This window comes from Platalea leucorodia (assembly GCF_965183815.1).
Source record: "Platalea leucorodia genome assembly, chromosome: 5".
In the NCBI taxonomy this organism is placed as follows: domain Eukaryota; kingdom Metazoa; phylum Chordata; class Aves; order Pelecaniformes; family Threskiornithidae; genus Platalea; species Platalea leucorodia.
This window is the reverse complement of record NC_138827.1, coordinates 77,172,927-77,195,440: the sequence shown is the minus strand read 5'-3', so window position 1 is coordinate 77,195,440 and position 22,514 is coordinate 77,172,927.

The following is a 22,514-nucleotide window of genomic DNA, read 5'->3' as shown; positions in this document are numbered from 1 at the left end:
ATCAACACATACACCACTCAGCCTTCTTTGTAAGGGTACCTTTACACTGAGTGCTGAAGCCTACAAGCTTTACAGTGTGAGCAACCTAAATTTATCAGATTAATGCTATTTTGGGATATGGGCATGACCTAAAGTGATATTTGTCATTGTAGTAGAGATACACTGTTATAAACAAGAGACACAAAAAATCCAGTAGTGTTTGGAGTGCTTAACACTCAGAATAGTTTCTAATTTGTTTAAGGCAACTGCTTGAGGAAAGAGATGATACTGCAAATAAAAGTAATAAAAGCCTCCCGCAAAATCATTCCTTAAAACAACAGTTGAAATGTACATATTAAGTGACACAATTGACATGCATCTGGGTAATTTAAATCTATTAATATTCTAGTGGGAAAAATGCTCACTGCTGCTGCTTGGCCTGATGCAGAGCAGAAGAACAGTGCTGCGTCACTTAACATTGTGTGGTAACTCTTACACTGCATCTGAAAACATTTTAGAGATAAATAAGAAATAATAACAGGGAAGAAAAATTCCAGGGTATAATGCACAGGAGAAGAGAGATGTTTTCAGCTGAGATTTGAAATCAGATTGAGAGTCAATGAGGTAGAGAGATAAAGAAAGGCTGTTCCAGATGGCGGGATCTGCAGAGCAGAAGGCTGTCTTACCACCAATTAATTTAATGAAACCCACCCACCAGTTTCCCAGCCTGACTTTTTTCCCGAACCATGTTAGGCTCATACCTTGTGGTGTGAAACCACAAGAACCCAATGTGAAAAATTCCACGCTCTCGGCATGCTATGGTGAGAAACTCCCATGTGCAGATCCATCCGCAGGAAGGCCTTGCATTCGGACAAAGGCCTTTCTCTCCCACATGTCACAATTAAGTCCAACAGATGATACTATAGGAGCCCATGCCTGCACGATGATGAGCACCTCCATCCCCAGATCGCTCCAGACATCTTGCCGCTCATCACCGCGTGAGCAGTCTAGTACAACGGGATAGGTATTGCTCTTTAGGCAGAGAGCAGCATACAAGGAAAGGCTTTTGTGGGAGTGCTGGGAGGTAGTTCATGTATAATATCTTCCTCCGGCGCGAGGCCTCGCCAGCTTACATGGCACATCATGGCGTGGGTGGTTCAGCCTTCTACACAAGCAGAGGCACCCCTGAGACGCAGAGGGCTAATACCACCATAAAGCAGCTCATCTCTTCAGCTGAGCCTAAAGAGAATTCCTCCCATCCGGGGCCGGGTACACACACATCATACTAATATGCTCCTTCAGAGGACTCTTATACATCTGAAGTTTAATACAACATAAAACGACCACCGTGATAATTACCTTTGCACAGTGGAATTCACTGAAGTGAATATAAATATTAATCACATGATCCACACATTGTAACAAGAGAAAGGCTGTGTCAAATAATATTTCTAAGCACAGCTTGCCAAAGCAGGATAATTCCTGACAACTAAACTAACAGTTCATCTAACAGCATCAACAGCTCATCCTGAAGAAAAGAGCTTTGCCCTGTCCTATGAAGCCCATCAGAACCAAGCTATTTCAGATGAGACATAGAAGCGAAGGTTCAGAAGTCATGCTCAGCTCTGACTGGGGCCTCTTCTCCTTTGTACAGAGGAGCTTTCGCTGATCTTACCAGCACAAAGGTAGGAGAAGTAGTCTTTCAGACATTTAGATCTCAGGCAGTACAGGGCTTTCTAGGTTAAAAGCAAAGCCTTCATTTTCACATAGAAACCTACAGGTATCCCTTATAGGTCAGCGGTCAGTTTGCAGGAGGAAGCATCCCCGAACCATCAGGATACTGTGCTCTCCTTCAGCTTCAATGTCTGCATCATTTCCCCTCTATGTCTGGAAGATCTGATTTTGTGTTATCTGATTTTGAAGCAAGCATAATCAAAAAGTTTGTGTTTGTGGTAGCAATCACAAACTTTTGACTGTATGTATAGCGAAAAATATAAGCTGATTTAGTTACGGCTGCTTCCTCATTTGATAGCAGTTAAAAGTTCTGGGATATACTTCCACTGAACGACAAAGAACCAGTACATGCTATCAGTTAAATCCATGACCTTCAAGTTATTTTGGGGTAAAACTGGAATAATGCATGAGTGAGTCACCTCACAAACACTGTAAATGTAGATTCACAATATTATGTGATTTTATTCCTTTGCATAATTCTACTTATCACAACTCTAAAAAAAACTAGATAGAAACTATTAAAGAAGTGATGACAAAAATGCCATGTTAGATTTCCATTTATTTTAACATTAAAAAGATTTACAGCCTGTACTGATATCAGATTATAAAAATTAGGGCCCTCCATAAATTAAAAGGGCTTGCTCTTGCTGAGCTATAATAAGGGAGCTAATATGTCAGATTTGAAAGGTCTAAGAAGCAGAAAACCAGGCAGCAATGAAAAGTGAGATCTTGAAAGCATGGAGAGATTTTAAAAGTAGATTCTTGCAGAATGCAATGAAATATTAGTAGAAAAAAATATCTTGCCAAAGTAACTGTGCTAATCCTCCTCTTATAATAACCTTCATGGCAGAATTAGTAATACTCTTTTTTTTTTTTTTTATTAAACAGGCTCTGATATAATGACATTGAATTCCATGCAAATATTCTACTTCTTTAGGAATAATTTATTGTAGCTTTACTGGAAAATTTTAGCTGGATCTTAAAAGGTTTTATGGCCTCAATTATAGCACTTTTACTCCTAATAATCAATATTGATTTTACCCTATCATCCTTTTTAAAGTTTCTCTTGGTTTACCTAGAATCCAAATCTTGAGTGAGTTTATAAAGTGATAATATTTTCATTCTAAAATCATATCTTTTTAGATAATTATTCCAGCTCCTCAATAGCTATTTCCGCTATACCACTACAAAGACAAACCAAATCTTACTTTCTTTGTTAGTAAGAAGCAAGTGCAGTGTAAGGCAGTAGGAGAAAGACAGCTAATTAGCAGGATTGTTCAGTGACCTGCAGTTCTGCTCATCCCTTTACATGTTTCCATTGTGCTCCAGAGCTTCACTCACTGTATCACAGAGTCTGTGCCTCATCTGCAGTTGCAGCCTACGCTCCTGCTGCAATGCCCCAGAGAGAAACCTCAGGAAACACTACACACGACCTACATGGAGCCTTCACTATACATTCCTCCTAGGAAACAGAGCCTTCTGAGTCAGCTCTGCATATCACAGGCAGATGCAAGGGATCTGTCTCTCCCATCTGCTCCTCTGCACAACCAGGCTTTTCCAGCTGTATAGTTCTCTCAGGAGCTGTAACGCTGCCGCCTCTGAATTGTGACTTCTCAAGCCAACACACACGCAGTTATCATCTCCTGCAGATGCCATGCCACTTTCCTTAGCATTAACAGTACTGTGCATGAAGAGTCTGAGCCACAGAGAGTGCCTGCTCTTCAGGTCTGCTGCCCCTGCCCGGGCTTCTCCTGGTGACGGACAGCGACGAGGTGCCATCAGACGGGGGTCCCAGTGCTTTCTGGAGCTGGGAGCTGTGGAGAAGGCTGTGATTCAGGCAGCCAGCTGCCTCTTTTCGATCCCGCAGGGCGTAACTTCCTTGTTCTCTCCATTGAGCAAAGCAATGAGGAATAGATGCACTTTGATCAGTTAGCCCCATGTTTTATTCAGCTTTAGACAGATAAAGTTTGACTCACTTTCCCCGGAGGAGGGCAGTGGTCAAGTGAGATCCTTGAAGGCTCTGTCTGCAGTGGGCATATTTGTTTATATTTGCCAGGAGGATCTCCATTTTTCACTCAAAGTATAAGCCTCCTTATTTTGCCCTTGCCTTTTCTAACATAATTAAATGGTGACACACATATACACACAGTTTAAATATTGACTTGCTTTTTCATCTAGGAAGAAAAAGGAACAAACATATGACAAAAGTTATATGAAAGGAATAGTATATAGAAAATTTTTGTGACTGTTTCTATTGACTTATACACCTGCTTTCTATGTTCTTTTACTCTGTCCTTCTGCTCCCTTACACTAGGTTTATTTCAGCATCTTTGGAAATGAAAAGATCCCCTTTTGTTTCAGAATTAGTATTTGACTGATGAAAAGAATGAACCCCAGGGGCTGTCTTTTCCAATCAGGCACTGTACAAGCACTTGAGCTGACTATGTTCTGCAGATCATTGAAAACATGGCATGCCCAGGAAATGTTTGCCATCACATTAGTGATGCTGTAATGGGCACCACAAATCACCTGGACATTAATAGAATGAAATCACTTACTGCCTCTGAAAGCAGCTTTATTCTCAGTTGGTGTCCTGAAGGCACCATGTGTGCAGTCTAGAGTTTCTACCACAAAGGAGAAATTTTCAAATATCATAAAAGTCCTGTTTTACTTGCTGCTTTTGGAGTTTGTTTAAGTCTCCACTGATTGTTTCTGAAGGCAATCCCTTAAACACAACTGGTGTTGGAAAAAAACCATAAAAAACCCTAGTTGTCTTACAAACTTGAAGGGATCTCTGATTTTTCTAAAAGCTGTAGCAGGACAGGATACACATGACTTCTAATGACTGCCCTTGCTCTCACTTAACTGCAATAACGCATCAAACGTGTTTCTTTATCCTGTTATTGCTGGTTTGTAATTTGATCATCAGACAGATTTGAATTCTCCCCAAGCTGTTCCAACGTGTCTGTAACAGAAGCAGAGGTACCTACGTGCACTTCCCATTTTGCTTGGAAAATAGAACAGCTTCAGTGATCACAGCCCATGTGAAGCAGACAGCAGTGGTTAAATTAACTGTTGTGATCAAAGAAATGGGCTGTTAAAAATACCTGATTTCCTATTAGAGAAGACTTTTTAATTGTGCTTCTGGTGCCTAGAACATGTTGAATTTTTTATGAGATAATTCAGGTAACAGTCCATTAGAAAGTGTATTTGATTTAGCCTGAGGAAGTTTGGGAAAAGAGAGAGCACTCCTGTGTGAGCAGTGGCTGTCCTCCACCCTCTGCCCCTGCCAGGGCTGCCATTTCTGGGCAGCAGAGCGAGCGGCGTGCCCGCTCCTCTGCCCCCACAATGCCCAGCCAACTGCGTAGACGCACACCAAAATCAACTGCAGGTTACATTAATATATCTAGGTGTGAGCTACAGCGACTGAAAAGCCCACTCTGCTTTCCTTGTTACAGGAGCAGTATCCTCTGCAGCTAAATTCAAGAGATCTCAGGAGTCAAATCCTTTACTGTACATAAAATAAAATATCTGGCATCTTAGGCTTCTCTTTCTGCTCTTAACTTATTTTCACTTTGTATTAATAGAATGTTTGTTATACCATGTTCAAGAAAGCATCTAGTTTCTCCAGTGCTACTCTAGCAATCAAACTGATAGCTGTAAAACAGATAAATAGGAGCTGCACACCACCGTTTCTGCTGGCCCATTTTTCATTTTTTGAAATAAACCCCCCAGAGTCTTTTTGCAGAATAAATTGGAGATAAAAAAGTTATCTTTTGATGGGGATAGTTTGAACATGTCAGATTTGTGGAGCATTTTCTTTGGCTAGCTTAGCACTCTGCCTTTTGAAAGACACATAAAGGCAAAGCACAGCTGTCAGAATTAAAAAAAGATAGTTGTATAAGGCAAAATTAAGTAGCTCTATTAAAAGCAGAGGATCTAGAAAGATTTCACTCTCCTTGTTAATGCCAAGCAGCATTTCACTCCACAATTCTTCCTTACTGAAATGAATGAAATTACTTGGGAAGGGGGGGATAGTACTCAGTGCGAGGAAACATGCTTAGATCTGGCCTTAACTCTTCTGTTCTTGGCAGTGAAGCTGCCCTTACAACCTAGGATCCAGCAAATGCCTCTTGCTCCGTGTCCCCTGTTCCAAATAGGAGAGAAGAACAAAATAATCCTTCATGGAGCTGAGCAGTGGGCTCACCGGTTACTGGGGACCCATTTATTTTGAGCAGTTCTTTTGCTTCTTTAAATTATACCGTGGGAAGCTTTGGCTGAGATAGAAGCAACAAGGAATCCTGTTTTCCTTTCTCATCCCCAGTTCTTCTGCAAAATTAAAGACTGAATATATTTTTTCAGTATGTTTATAAGCAAAATAACAAGTTTAAGCATAGCAGAAGGGAGTATTTTTGAACACAATTCTACTTCATGGTAAGCTATAGAAACTTAATTACTTTCAGCTCTTGGAAAGCTGGTCATATCTGGATCTGAAATAATAGATCTGAGATTATTAAAGTTAACAATTCTCAGTATAGTGCTGCTTGTTTTTCATTTTCCACGTAGATCTGCAACAGTTCATACAAATATGTGACCAAGATGATTTTACACTGCATTGACTTCCTTAAAAGTTCTTAAAGTCTACATTTGCACACCTAAGAGCACAAACTGTCACGTTTTTTTCTGCTCATGCTTCTAGACCATGGAACTACTGATTTAATTTAAATTATTCCTGGCTTATTACATAAGTTAGGAGACGTCAGATTCTCCACCCTGCTATCTGAACCTGTTTTACAGAAACCAAATCGTGGAGCATAGGGACATAGTGGGATCAGGGATTTTTGGGAAACAATTAAATCAACAGCTTTCAGTCCATTTTTTACTGCTGTTCCTAATAGGTGATTAGTATGTTTGTTCCAGCATGCCTGCATTTTTGATGCAGTGCAATCCCTCAAACACCTCACAAAAGCAACTATTGATCAGGCATAGTCCAAAAACACCAGACAGGATAAGGTTCTCTAAAGTTTAAATCTTTGTATCTGTGCAGGAGTTGGGGGATGAGAGGAGTAAGATTTCTAATCTTGCTGAAAATATCAATTTCTTTGACAAAGTATGAAGTCTCAACAGTTCTTGTCATTAAAATTATAGTCAGAAAGAAAGGAAATCTCTCTAGTTGTGATGCACTTGCAGTGTTAAATGTTCCCTCGTTACAGGAAAATGCACATTAAAAAAAATGAATCCTCCCTTTGGAAAGCTGTTGTACTAAATATGAAGACTGAATTCAATTCCAAGATGAAGCTTTTTTTTCCTTGATCTGTAGGAATGTCAGTGCAGCCTTTTATTTAGAAGTCACTACTGGTGCTTACTTACCATCTTAAGTCATACAGGTGCATCATTTCACTACCAATGTGCTGATCATCTTCTCACCCGCAAAGCCGCTAACCCATGACCAGCTTTAGGCAAACGAGTGCTTGCTCCACTTTGCCCGTGGAACTACTTCCACACAACGATTCTACATAGGGCAGTGATAAATTTAGTGCAGGTGTACATGTCTGCTTCATCAGAGACTTTACTACTAAGCTGCTGTGAATTAGGGGTTATTCCACCAGTGGGATAAGAAGGACCAAGAACAACAGGGCTCTGACTAGAGCTTTTAAAAGCCCTGACTTAATATCACAAACAGTAAACATGATCAATTCTGCTATGTGGTGTAAATTAGACTAGTTCTGTTCAAGGAAATGAAGTAAATTTAGTGGAGCAACTGAGCTAAGAATTTTGGTCGATGACACTAACCTTGAAATTGTTAGCAAAAGCTCGATGTACAGTATCCTGGCTTACTATGGATAAAGAGAAGGCCATCCCTGAAAGGTGAAAACAGCCATATCTCAAATGACAAGTAGCAGATGAGATGGGAAGTTATGGCCTTTTGATCAATGGAAGAAAACATCCCAGTTATCTGTGAAAGTCTGTTGCACTGTTCAAATGACAGAAGGTATTGTACAGCAGTGCTAGAAGACATTCATAAGGATTGTTAGCATAATACAAGAATATGGATTCCACTCCTTTCATCCTAAATGTGTAATTAAACTCTTTAGGAATGTATTTGTCTTTATTATATGTAATATTACTCTAGTAAAGACCACCTCACAGAAAATAAAGAAGGCAACCAGTCAAACAAAATAAGAAAGAGGCATAGGGTGAATTTCTGATCCTTCTGAAATTTATGCCAAGGACATACTGCTAATGACTTCTGATGTTCATCTGCACGTGTGTAGATTTAGAGACTCTCACATTGTTCCAGTAAAGAAGGAGGAAATGTCTGAGTCAGAAAAACTTTATCTATCTGCTGATAATCTGTTAATATTATGGAGTGGAGGTAGTTAAACTGTCACACCATAAGAATACCAAAGGTAGATTGAGGTGATTAATGAACAGCCTGTATTTGAGGCCTGTGTGTAGTAACATCCCCATTGCCATTTACATAGAGCTGAACACTTCAGGTAAGATGTGGGACAATGTCTAGAGTTGGGAAGAATCAGGATTTTCACTTCCAAATTCATCCAGTCTGTAGGAGGTTGAGATGGCAATGGAAGACAGCTGGTTTGGTAGGAATAGAAGGTCCTAGAGAAAGGGAAAGAAGTCTGGACAATGGTTTTGGTTGAAGGCAGTGGAAAAGGCTTTAGCCTTGGTCTATATGTTCTGGTGTACAGACATTTGTGCAAAAAGAAAGAAAACTACCCATATAATGGAAATTGCCATGCTTCTTATAGAGTCTGGCCTTAAAAAGGTTCCTACCTCAACTGGGTGAAAGCCATCATTTTCAGCTTCATTTTCCCTCTGAACATCAGGTTCAGCGCTTGTGAGGCAATGTCCTATGAAAGGAATTTCCCTTCACTTAAAAAAAAAAATCAGCTAAAATATCTCCTGGCAAATATATTGAGCGAACCCAGTAATGATTTTCATTTGCTGATGTTCACCCAGTAAAGAAAGGAAGTGGCACCCTTCCTCTCAAAGGAAATGAAGAACTCTGTTCTCAGTATGGGGGTGTACGGGGAAAGCTAATTACTTTTTCCATGCCAGGAGAGAAATGACATGTGGCTAGAAAGAAATGTGAATTCTGGTGACCCTGCGACCTCTGCAGAGACGTAACCTTGGCCTGTAACGAACTGCACTTTGTGGTGGGGTGTGCACACAGCGCAGGGGGCACAGGCTCAAAGGCAAAGAGAAAGAAGTACAGCTTGGGAACCAGAGAAAACCAGCATAGAGGAAAGGGCATGACATGAAGCAGTCCATGTTTCTGTATGCCATGTTTCCTCAAACCAGAAATTCACTAATTGGGCCTGAAATAATTTTGATTTTTGTGAAGTTTGATCGTGGCTTAACCGTTGTAAAATACCCTTTTCTAAAGTGGTACTTAGAAAAACTCGTACCATGAAGAAGTAAACAAAGCACTGTTCTTGTTCCTTTGGCTCTGAAACATTATTTCCAGCTTTTAATCACTAGTTGAGAACCTTCTACTCCCCTACCGCTGGCAACTGTCATTTGTAAACTGATTTTTTCCCCCTAATGCTTGGCTTGTCCTTTCGGCTCCGGCCCTCTACAACTGGCCCCCATGGTAGTTTTGTACCAGTAGATTACTGACAGACCTGGGAACAGAGCTCTCAACACCTCACTCTTCACCCACTGCTCTCAGAGCGATGCCTCACCGTGTTCACGTAGCATTGCCAGCACGCTGGCATTCCTGCTGTCATTGGAGTGTGGCTTTCCGTGAACATACGTGGCTGGGGCTGGCAGCTGGAGAGTAGGACATGTTTCTTTATTAGCTCTTGGGGACTGCTGTTCTTTTTCTCTTAGGTATTTTCCAGGAACATTTTTCCCCCAGTAATAGCAAAGATACTTTTATAGTCAGACCCTTTTCTGCCCTCACAGTGATAAAAAGGCAGTTTAGTTAGGATTATCCACTGTTTGTTGGATTATTGCATTCAAAATTGTGAGAGAAAGTATCAACATAGGAGGAAAGCTTCACACAATACTAACTTAAACAAATATGTGGAAAAATATATTTAAACTTCTGTTTAAATACAAAAATACAGAACAAATTACACCCTGAAATACAAAACACAATGGTAACTCCAGAGACAAGGATGCAAAGAGGAGAGAACACGGTAGATAAAAGATAATTTAAAAGAGTAAAATTGCTATTTTACAGGAGGACAATAGTAATTCATTAAAATATTTATAAAGACCACAAAATCTACTATGCATAAAAGAGCACTGAAGGAATTTTCATACAAACTACAATATAACGAATGTGTTGCAAGTCCCTGTATTATTTATATAATTCTAGTAGTCTGGTTTTCAAGACTTCTGTGTCTCACATGCCTAAGAATCAGACACTGGAACCATGTCTGCTAGGAAATCATCCTTATACTCTGTAAAAGGTCAGTAAGTGAATAGTTTTTAATGAATTAGTAGAAAAAGAATTTAACTTTATCATAAAATAGCCTCTGCTTAAATGAAAACAAAATTAAAGCTTCAATATTTATTCTGTGTCATCTAGTCCTCATTACTGCAAATATATTTGACTTTATTACATAAAAGGCAGAGAAAGGTCCATTTTCTTCTAAAATGAGTAAATGTCTTTGTTCCATGTTGTAGATATAAAACTCTCTTGCTTATCTCCATCGCAAAGAGAGTTAACAGCAAAGTTACTTGCTGAAGTTGCTCTATCAAGGGATATAGAAGATTCACTCCTCAGGTGAATAGCTGTGAAAGTCTCCTTTCAGATTGATCTCAGATACAATAACCCTTGTCTTCCCTTCCTTCCTTCCTTTGCTGAGCTTCAACCAGGCACCTGATGGGATAGTCAACAATCCGTCCTATTGACCAAAGACCTTCTTGAGTTTTCATATATTGAACTATTTATTCTTGCATTTTTATATATTGAACTATTTATTCTTGCATTTTTATATATGCCCTATATATTATATTGATGAACTTAATTCCAAGGTTTAAAGTTACATATACCCTTTGCTAAACTAAGGTCTGAAAAAAACCCTACCAACCAACAAAAGCTGGAATAGAAAGGAAATATTTGTTTGTTTCTGTGTTATGAGATAGTTATTTTAATTTTATTTATTTGTTTTTCAAAGAGCACGAAAGTGTTCATGATAAATCAGACAAAAACCTCTAGTTTAATTCAAAAAAAAATAGGAACACAATTGCTAGACCTGTTTGAGGTGGTCATTCAATGATCCAAACCTGTAGGACTGAGATAAATTACTTGCGGTAACATTTTCCTCTTGGAAAATCACAGATGAGACTAAATGAGACGTTTTATATATATAGTAGCAAACAGTCATAGGTACATTTCATTTTGAAAGTCCCATCTGTCTTACAGCCCAAACAGTTTTTGACAACACAGAATGATTGCTGCACTTCACATTATATGAAAAGGCAGTAAGAGTTGATATACACTAGGGCTCTAAACATCAGAGCTCTATTTTACTATACTGAGCATTTATTCTAAGGAACTGGGCTAAAAAAAAGGGAAGAAAAGATAGATTAATAATTTATAGTCATTACCCTAAAAATATGATCAAGATTTGATGTCAAGACACTGAATTACCTAATCCCTAGAAGGATCATCTGATTCATAAATTCAAGCTGTTGCATTTTTTTTCATAGAAAAGTAAACAAAATGCATGAATGTGATTTATCGTTTGATCACATTCTAATTTACTGCATTAAAGCTGCAAATATTAAGGGAACTCAGCCTGTGTACTTCTTGGAGCCTGATTCAGCATGCATCTTAAAGTTAACTGTGTGTGGCAATCCACAGTCAGTAAGGTTTAGATTAATAATATAGACTTAAATACTACCATCAAAGCAAGGAGTTAATGGGTTTCCTATTTGGAGTATGACACTGAAATGCCACAAGAGCTCAAAATAATTGTTACCATCACCAGGAAAAGAAGTGTAGAGTTTATCCAAGATTAAAGAGGGACTAGTATGTTGTCTTATTGCTTAATAAAGAGCTACCAGCAGTATGCTCAGTCACAGCTACAAACACCTTCCTTATCAAGGCACTCGCAATTACTTTATCTACTGTATAAAGAAACACTTATTTCTAAGATTCAGGTTATGCCTCTGAGCGGACACTTGGCTGGGTCCTATGCATTACAAAATCACATACAATAGACAGAAGCATGTTATCTATAATCCCCCCAGAAGGATTACTTACACGACTCTGAAAGGCAAACAGAAGAGATATTTTTCCTTTAAATAACTCATAAAATTCTACTGTAGATGATTTTAGCCCATTGAATCCATTCAGGAAAGAATTGTCTACTGGGTATGGAAGATTATTTTGTATCAGACAAAAGAATCATATTTTCTTTGCAATAATGGGTATCTATCTCTGGAATGCTTGCATGGCTGTAAAGGAATCCAAGATCCACCGCAGGGAGTAATTTCTGGTACTGGTCAGTTTGCTGCAGGAGAAAAGTCAAGGTCTCATCCCCATTATACCCTTGTGTGGCTTTGCAGGCTTTGGTTTGCCTTCATATAATCAGTATTACCGAGGATGATGCACTGCTGACTAAATGACAATTGTTTGCTCCTTTTGGTCCCCATGCTGGCAGTTGGGGGGACTGATCAAAGCAATTTGGACTGGAATGAGTGAGCAATTGCGTGGGCCTCTTCTGATTTCTGAAATGTTGTTTCTAGTGGTTGGCACCAGAGTTTTCCTTTGAAATTTTTGCTTGCAGATGCAAAGAAGGATGGTAGCTAAGGAAAACCAACAAAATAAATCTGCCTCCTTAGCATTGCTACAATGCTCTGGAAGGGCTTGAATCTCCATAGAAGAACAGCATAGATAAGGATGAATTTTAGTATTTGATGTAATCCGAACCAATGTACTACGCTACAGCTCAGCATGTCCTGGTAGACTATAACAGAGCAAGTTATAAAGGAAGGCAGATACAACATCCGTTTTTCACATTCTTAATGAATGGTGTGAATTCGTTGCTTTCAGAATAACAGATGATTTAATTGAATCTGTATAATCTAATGCAATCAATCTCATTTAACTAAATGTCACACATCCCTTTTCACCAACAGGCAGTTTATGTACACACACCAAGGAGCAGGACCAATTTCTGAAACCCTTACTAGTGTGAGATCAGTTTTCATGAGTTGCCCAGAAAAAGCAGTGCACGTCTATTTTCTTTCTAACTTAACTGCTAAAAACACTGCCTTCAAGAAACATTCAAAAGGCAGAGAAACAGAATTATAAACAGAGTCTAAGAGCAGAGAAACAGAATTATAAAAAAATATAAAAAAAAGAAAGAAAAAAACCCCTCCACTTACTATACTCAACGTGAGTTTTAAGCAAAGCAAAAGGTAGGATTGAACAGACTTTTAAGACTTTTTTTTTTTTTCCCCCCAATGAGTAAATTGCAGTTTTCGGGGGCCAAGCACAGCTTTCAGCTTCGGTGTATTTCTAAATTTTCCATCATCTGTTTCATACATCTTGCAACAGTCTAAGCGCTGTTATGACTATGACAAGCATTCAGTACTCACAGATGAAATCTGGAGGGTTTACCTACACAGGTCTCACATGAGCAGTTTGTAGTGTCTCCTGCCTGCAGAGGTGCAGGGGCTGGAGGGCAGCACCCTCCCTGGTCCCTGCCCTGTGGCTCCTATCTCCTCAGCTGCCTGCAATTCACACACTCTTGCCACTCACGTCCTCTGCTTCTGTCACGGAGAAGCACAGATGGTTTAATTGCTAAACCTTTGTCAAATGATGCACTGCAGTACGATATGGGATGGAGGGCTCTGCCCAGGCAGGTAGGTAGGTTTGTGGCCAAGGCTGTCTTGTCTCCACCACAGGAACAAGCAGGCTTTTGATACCACCAGGAAGCCATTGGAACTACAGATTTTTCCTGTGCCATGCCAGATTTATTATAAGATGCCAATGGCTGAGCACTGGCTTTCATGTAGCATGGACTTACGTTCAGTGTGCTACATAGGTGTACCATCCCCTGCCTCACTAAGCAAGCAGTATTATTAAATATGTTTTCCAAAGCAAACAAATGCGACTGATTATTCTGCAACAAAAATATAAGGAGTGTTTTTTTGTGGCATTTTCCTGCAAAGTAGAATCTGTAGGACGTAAAACTTGAAAATTAATTTGTTTAGCTGTGTTAAGGCACCCAAAGAATTCCGCTGAGTATTCATGATGGTTTTAATATTCATCTAGTTTTAACTGAAAATTAATCCTATCAGAAGGATGTGAAGTGAGGGAAAATCCTTAAAAAAGAAGTGACTTGGGAGCTTAAATTTCTGGTCTCAAGAGCTAGGTAGAGTAAAATATTTGAAGGCATTTTGGCACCTAAATTTGTTTTGCTTTAATGATATGAAACCTACATTTATGAACCCTAAAATGCAGTAAAGTGCATAAGTATGTTTTCAAAAGAGATCTTGGAACCTAAACCTCATTATGGGAGAGAGTCGCTTTTGAAAATAAAACACAAGATTCTTAAATCACTCTGTAATTTTGAAAATAAATCTGAGATCATAAGTGACCCCAGTTGCCTTAAACCTCAATCTAGAGAATGACACCACTAGATGCATTTTACAGTTCTCCCTAATTAATTGTCATTTTGTGTCAATTCACAAGGAAGAACAAAACTCACAGAAGTCATCATTTCTGGCCTATGCCTTACTTAAAAGTTCTTTCATTTTCCAGTCCCTACTTACCTTTTGAAATTTGACAGGCTCAGAGAACAAGAAAGTAGGGGAATAAGTGATCAAAAGATGCTGATTTATGTTCTAAAGCATTTGAACATTTTTAAGACCTTCAAGAGTACAATTTAACGTGTCCCCAGGTGACTTTAGTTTACACAGCCAGCCCTTGCAACACAGATAATCTAGGCAGACGTTGTCTTTGGCAGCATTACAGGACTACATTTCACAAAACTGGCCTGTTTGTTAACTGTTTTTCACTGTTTCAGACAGCCACTCGTGCATTATTTATGGCATCAGACATTGCTATATGTTTTCTTTCACCTTCTAGTTGATTACAGAAACGTAATTGTGGCTAGCAGAAAAGGAATGGAAATATTGCAAATATAGATTTAGTTCTCCTTTGTGTATCTTATCTTTTTTAGGGTGTGTAGGAATATTTGGTTTGGGGGTTTGCTTGGGTTTCTCTTTGGCTTGATTCACTGTTAAAAGTATAGTCATACAATATTTCATTCCATGAAAGAGCTTCTGAACCTCTGAATGGTAACTAACTGAATGGACTATTAATCTGTGGTGTGGAGAAATCCAGGATGGTTGCCCTGTAACCATCCCCTTATTTGCAGTTTACAGGTTAGGTTATCTGAATAAAAAGTCTGGGATCTACTTATTTTCGTGCAGTTGTTTACACTCCTCCCCTCCCACCAGCATCCCAAAAATATACATGGCATTAATCTGGCATTAATCTGAGAAACACCTAGACACTATTAGCACAAACAGAAGGAGCACTTTTGCAGGCTATCAGCAGAATGACTTATCCATTTTTATCTACTTACCCAGTTTGTCGAGAACAAATTACACTGGGGGGTGGGGTGAAAACTGAGTAAATTTGGGTTGATTCATCACCTGTCCTACCTTGCAGATCAATCAGTTAATAATTTCATTGACCTGGAGGATCATTCAGAACAGTATATTTAATTCAGGCATGCATTTAGTTTAATTAAGGTTTGAAGTTACAGTGCTCTGCTGGCAAAGAGATATTAAATCTGTTTTCTTTCTGCTTTCCATTCACTGTGTGAATTTCCTCTACTCGATATCATTCATAAAAGATCTTTTATTTTAAATTAGCTAAATTGCCTGCTGCTTCTGTGAAATTCTGTACCTTTCTTTGGAATAAGAACCACCTGAAAATCTTTCTGCATCATTTGATGAACGCGCTGAAGTATTAGGCCTCTCGGACACTTCAGCAAATAGGGTTGGGGGGGCACACAAATCTTGGGAACCAGCTATTTGAAAACTGTCTAAGAAAGTGCAAATGATCTGGTGCAGAGATGCAACTGAGAAAGGACACAAGTGCTAAGGGGCTGCCAGAGAGCAGGAACGACAGAGCCAAGGGCTTTTCATTAATGCCTCTTGCAATGGCATGGCAAGGAATAACCCTCACTAGCATGAAGCTTGTGGCCATTTTCTCTAAATGATACAGGGGTTTAAATTTAGATTCAGAAAAAAATATTAAATATGTATTGAGATTACAGTAAATAAAATAACCAACAATTAACATCAGTCTGTCATTCAGCTGATCTGGAAACTGAGAGTTACAGGTCTGTGATAATCAACGTGTACAATGAATGTTGACAGGGCTCCACGAGCTGCCAGTGCTGAATTTGGTCCCACAGATGATGGTAGAACATTTGGGGATACTTTTGCTTGTGTGCTCTCCTGATAGTACTGTTTTCATGGCAGCTACTACCTCTTTTTTTCCCTTGTGTAACTGACTCTCATGTTTCAAACCCCTACAATTTTGCCAGAGGTTGAAAGCTGTGTTCATCTTGTGCACCACGCTGTTGAGTGTCAACAATGTCACTTAACCTGGCCTGTGAGCCTCTGTGGTGTGTGTCCGTGCAAACCTTCACAGGGATGCAGAAAAGCTGGATTTACACCATTTCTCTCTGACTGTGGCTATCAAAGGATAGTTCATCATCACCTTTATGAGATATACCTTAATTTAACGGGAAGAATCTTATTGAAACACTGGTTGATATTGCCAACACATCTTAATTTCTGAAGGGCAATGGTTTGAGCTTTGCAGACGTATCTTTTAGGCCTGCCTTGAGGTCTAAACAGTCCATGCATGTTGCAAGACTATGGTTAGGAATAGGACATTTTTCTTGCCCCCCGATCTCCTGGCACAATTTGACGTGCTCCAGGAGGTTCAGTCATACACTGGTCTGCCAATCAGACAGCACATTAAGATTTTCCTCTGCTCTTGGTTTCCATGTAACTGGCCAGCCTCTTCTTTTGGTAAGCTGCCAGGCTTGGAGATCCAAAAATGCTCCAGACATGAGTGAATGATCTTTATTACTTGTGCTAGGGCCATTACAGGCTCTGAATTGCATTTGTGTTAAGCAGTACGCTTTCAAAACAGTGAATAGTTGAGATGCATAGAAGTTCCCTGTTTTAGAGAAGATCAGGTACCTGCAAAGGCAGGAGTGTTCAGGAGGAAGAGTTATATTGGACAGCTAGCCATTTCACTCTCATGTGTTTCCTCAGTGTATTAACTTAAAAAATCTAGACACCAGATCTCTTCTGTTATTAAGAGATAGTTACCCCTCTGGGACTTACAGCCAGAGGATTTGGGAATTCGTTTGCTTTGAATTAAGGCTTTACTTCAGCTGCCATGGTTTCAACTAGCAAATTGGTTAATGGCTCTGTAGGCAGACACAGGACTCTGACAAGGTCCAATACCATATCCATCATTCACTTGCTGTGTGATTGAAAGCACTTTTTGTTCTGGTGGTATGGAATGCAGTGCACATAATTTGATTATGCTAGTTTTCCTCCTTTCTTTCTTTTCTATAACTTACTTGTAGAGGCTGTTCCAACAGTCCTGGATCCTCAGCCTTCATGTGGGTGACAGCATAAGGGACTGGTCACATGTAGGTTTTGGATGCCTGAAGGGCTATATAGTGAAACTTGTAGTCACTTTTATTCTTCACTTTGATTTATTTAGGTACATGTGGAAATCTCCATCACAGATAAGCCCCATTGTATTATATACCTATATCATAAAAAATGACATTCCTATTGTTTTCCAGGTGTTACCTGAGAAATCTCAAGAGATTAATTGCCAGCTGGAGAAAACAGTTGCAAAATAATTTCACCCAAATGTTAGTGTCTTTACTGTTCATTGCTAAGGCATGAATTTTACCAAGGAACAGATACATCTGATGTTGGTATTTTGGTTTCAGAAGGATGAAGTTCAAGAGACGCAGGTCTGGTTTGAGAGCACATCCTTGAAAAGCCCGTTTGCTGTTCGGAACGTTATTTCCCCCCCAGTGTGGAGAAGGGCTGGGCAGCACACGATTCATGCTATGGCTGTCATGGCACACAGGGAACATGTCTCTCTCAGTGATTATTAACCTTCCCCTTCACTCTTCTATTTGTTTTTTTATTTTACTTGGCTGAAAATCTGATTGGAGGACAGAGACCATGGTTGAAAAGTGTATTACTGTGTGTGGAAGCATAGGTAAAAACTACCCAGTTTTTTTCCCTTTGCAAACTGTGCAAAACCACTATTTTCAATTTTGCAGTCTGCTCCATGAAAAACTATACTGGGTCTGCGTTAATTCTGTCCACTAATATCTGAAAAAGCACTAACTATGTAATTTTAGTGGCTTTTTCCCTTTTCAGCTAAGTCTAGTTTTCCTAGTTCTGCAGTGTTTAACCTTCCGCTTGAGCTAGGTGTTTCCCTGTTCACAGAACAAACTTCTTTTTCCTTTACATTTCGACGCATGCTTCTTCCAAGAAGCCTCGCACTGCCCAATAGCAAAGATACTTGGAAGAAAAAGATGTGTCTGGAGTGCCTGGAGTAGTGCAGGACTGTCCCCCAGATGCAGGTCTCTGGGGCAGAGACCCTCTCTCACTCAGGGTATATATACAATGTCATTGCTTCCCATTTAATGACCTCACATCAGTCCTCCCTCAGTATCATTCTTACCTCATCTCACTGTGAGTTTGTTCTTGTTAAGGGCCTGATCCATCAAAGCACTTAAGCACATGGTTGTGGGTTGTAAACCCACTAGGGTAAGTACCTTGACTTTTTATAACCCTGTAAAGTGTGTAAAGTGTGTACCTATGGCACTATAAAAGATGGGTTTAAATGATGTCTGTGATAACAGCTAGCCTTTTCTGTTCAGCCCTTATTCTCCTCTGTAACACAAGAAGTTTCTGCACTTTGTGTTGCATATATTTCAAAGAAGGCTGGTTTTGACAAATTGACTGTTTCTTTTTTGGTTCTGTCTTTTTTGTGCCTGTCTAAAAGAGTGTCTACACCTAATAAATTTTTGAGATATTCTTGCTTATCTCTATTCCTCAAAAAAATGTTTAGATTCTGTTAGACACCCTGAAGGATTACTTAATACTTAAAATTTTTTAGTTCAGCTTCTTAAAAGACTTAAAAGCAAAGTAAGAAAATAGGACCATCACAGTAGGCTCAAACCCTTTCCCTGCAGACACCACCACAGGTAAGTCTTAAGTTATATCCTGTTCTGAGAACTGAATTTGGTCCAGTGCAGAATTTTAGTTTCTGTAAGCACTGGAAATAAAAAAGTAATTAAACCTCTGCATATTCCTTGTGTACTATAAATACATTAATAAAATAGGCAAAGGAAATCAACTCCTAAATTATTAGCAGTAGTAAAATGCTGAATATTGAAACACAGTTTAATTTATTCATTTATAATTTTTATCAGGCTAAAATAGGCCTCTAGGAGCAATTTAAACATTACAATAATGCAATTGTTCAGTACAGTCAGCAGTTAGATACACAGCTATTTCTGTACAAAAACAAATAGCAGGCTAGTGGCAAAGTCCCATGTTTCAATGTAAATTGATGGTGAATTTACACAAAGCCAGCAGATTGTTCTCTCATCTCTTTTATGAACAGGCAACTTATGTATTTCACTGTGAAAACTACTGGGCAGTGAACCAATGCAGCTGATCTGGTTCAGTGTCCACAGAAAGAGAGTCAAGCTCTAACTCTAAAGCTTCTGGGTAACCAGTGTATCTCTAAGGTAGCATATATAAGGTGTAAACTTCCTAACCCCAAAATGAACTTAGATGTTGACTATCTGCCTTGGATGTACTTTCGAGAAAACTGGTTAAGCCCAAGGCAAAACATAACAAATAGATGTCATATATTAATAGCAGAGACAATTGGAAATCTTTTAGCCTATGTATTAGATGATTGTACATCTGCAAAAGCAAGATTAGGAGGTAGGTATTTCAAAGCTAGGACTATGAGGGGAAAGTTTTTGCTGAGTATTTCCTTATATGAAAAAGTGCTCTCAGTTCCAGTCTGCTGTACAGGGCAGATGACATGCCTCACAGTCATCATTAAAGTGACATTAACCCACTGAAAATTTCCAAAATTGCTGTAGTGCAGATCCAATCCGTTTGAAATTCAGCCACCTTTCTCAACTTCCATTTACAACTACAAGGAGCACCCATGGCGGAGGAAAAAACCTGAAACATTGTGTGTCTAATCCAACATACTGCTGCTTTTCACATCTCAAAGGACTTCAAGCAGTACTTCTTTTCTGGAGCAGTATTCAAAAGTACTGAGAGGAGTAACCTGCTCCTGTTATACTCAAAGGTCTAACTGTCTTTTGGAAGACTTTTGATATCAAAGTAGGGAAAAAGCAAGTGGATCAGACATCTGAATAGTGTCCTTCGTGAAGCTGTAGCTTGATATCCTGCTTATGTCCAGTTTGGGAGGGTTTCCTCCAGAAACATAGGATCATAAGATAATGAAGGGTTGAAAGGGACCTCAGGAGGTCTCTAGTGCAACCTTCTGCTCAAAGCAGGATCAGTTCTGGGGTCAGATCAAGTTATTCAGGGGTACATCTGGTCTGCTTTTGAAACCTCCATGGATGGAGCCTACACAACATCTGGCCCACCTACTCCACTGCTTGACTGTCCTTATGCCATGCTGAGTCCAGAGCCACTGTAGGGAATAGTGCTAGACAAAAAATCTCATTTCACAAACTGCCTCCAAACCACACTGAGGAAAGGGATGCCCTTTGTGCTGTACAGCCTGTATTATCTTTCCATGAAAGAAGGGGCGAAGTCTGCTGAGACTGGGAACACAATGAACTACGGCTTTCAGTAGAGGCTGTCTCAACACTTAAGCAAACCATATTTGTTACTGTAAATTCATATTTTGAGCATTTCTTCTTAACCAGGAGAGCTAGAAAGAGTTGTTTCCAATTACCTTAAATTCTTTGAGAGCCAAAGCACAAAGTTACAGATTTAGGCCTTAATCTGATCTGATCTCAAAAGCATCTGCCTCCAGTGAAGAGAGCATAGCAGTGTCCGGACACTAGCTGAACTCCTGCAGAATCTGCTGAGGGTCACCCCATTTCATGGGTGGAGCGTGTCCTGTGGACATCGCTCCAGTGTCATCCTCAGGGAGATGTTTATAATATACATGAAACATTTTTTTAAAAACAGCTATTTTAAGATTTTATTATTTTTTTAAAAAATGCTTTTAATTCAAGCTTTATTAAGATATTTTCTATCTTATGCTGCCTATCAGTCAGGTGTCTTTCTACTACAGATTTATTACTGAGGGCCCAAAGACAGAAAAACTGAACACTAACAATTCGCTGTCAATAAAGGTGGCATTAAACTTGTTTCTAGACTAAAAAATCTCGTAAAATACGTTGTATCCTCATGGAACATAAACCATTAAATGGACTTCTAATATGTTGTAAGATGTCAAAAAGTTATTTACAATCTTAAATACATATTGCACACAAAGAGAAACTTGTTTATTTGTAGAGATTGCATAGTTTAGTTTTCAACAAGGAATATAATAAAGCCTAACTGAGAAGGGCAATCAAGAAACCTGTGAAACGTTGTTTCACTGTTTCCATAGTAACCTCCTTAATAAGCTAGTAACCTTGGTTAGGGACAAACCTATAACCAAATATAAAAATGTAAATGTAAAAATTTCTCAGTAATAATGAATACACTCTCATTGTTTGGCTTTTTGTATTGCTTTCACAAATATCTTGACCCTTTATTAGTTTCCTTGTTATCTTTAAGAAGCAAAACCTGAAGCAAAATATAACAACCTGCCTTACCCATCGCTCTCAGTATTTAAAAAGGCATGTTTCAGGTACAGTACATTTAATTAGGATTTAACTATGCTGACAGGAAAAAAAAGGATAACAAAACTCAAACATTAAAGGAACTGACTTGCATGTTTGCCCAGAAAATGACCAAAGCCTTTTCAAGAATACTAAAACTGCAAATTTGGGAGTTAACACTAGCTGCAGAATCACTTGCCCAGCTCCCTGCTCCTAGCGGATCCACCTTTCAGTTTTTGCAAAGGCTGCAGCCAAGAAGAGACAGAGCCACTTGATTTGGTTTTGCACAACCATAGAAAGAGGACTGAAAAATTATGATTCGAATCAAAAGTTCTCCAAGTTCAGGGAAGCAAACATCAGGGTTTAGGTTTAAACTATTTGCACCTATTTTTTGATGAGGTGAGATGTGGAGTGCCCTCCTCTAAAGCAGTGTTTCTCAGACTGACCTGCAGAGCCCTGAGCAGTGGTCCACAGCCACGCTAAGACATAATTACTTGCAAACAGATCAGTTGTGTACAGCTGTGCGAGTGGTACACAAAATGAGTGGGGCTAGCTGTGTCAGGGCCCTGTGGGGGGGCTCCTGTCCCACCCCAGCCAGCAGCAAGGCAGCTGGGGGGGCGCTGGGGCAGCCCCAGCCCTGGGCATCGGGCACCCCTCTGGGTCAGGGACAGGCAGAGGCTGTGCTGGGATGTGGGCCCGTGGGAGGGCCCGGCACGGTGGGGCGCATGGGGAGCTGGAGACCGGCCCTGCTGTGGCATTGCTGGGTCAGGGGCTGCCAGGCCCCGGGGCTGCCATGGGGTCCTGGGCTGTGGGCTGGGCAGGGACAGACAGGCCCATCAGTGCCCTCAAGGCCCTGACAGACTGCGGGTTTTGGGAAAAAGTTTCAAACCATTAACCAAAGGGGAA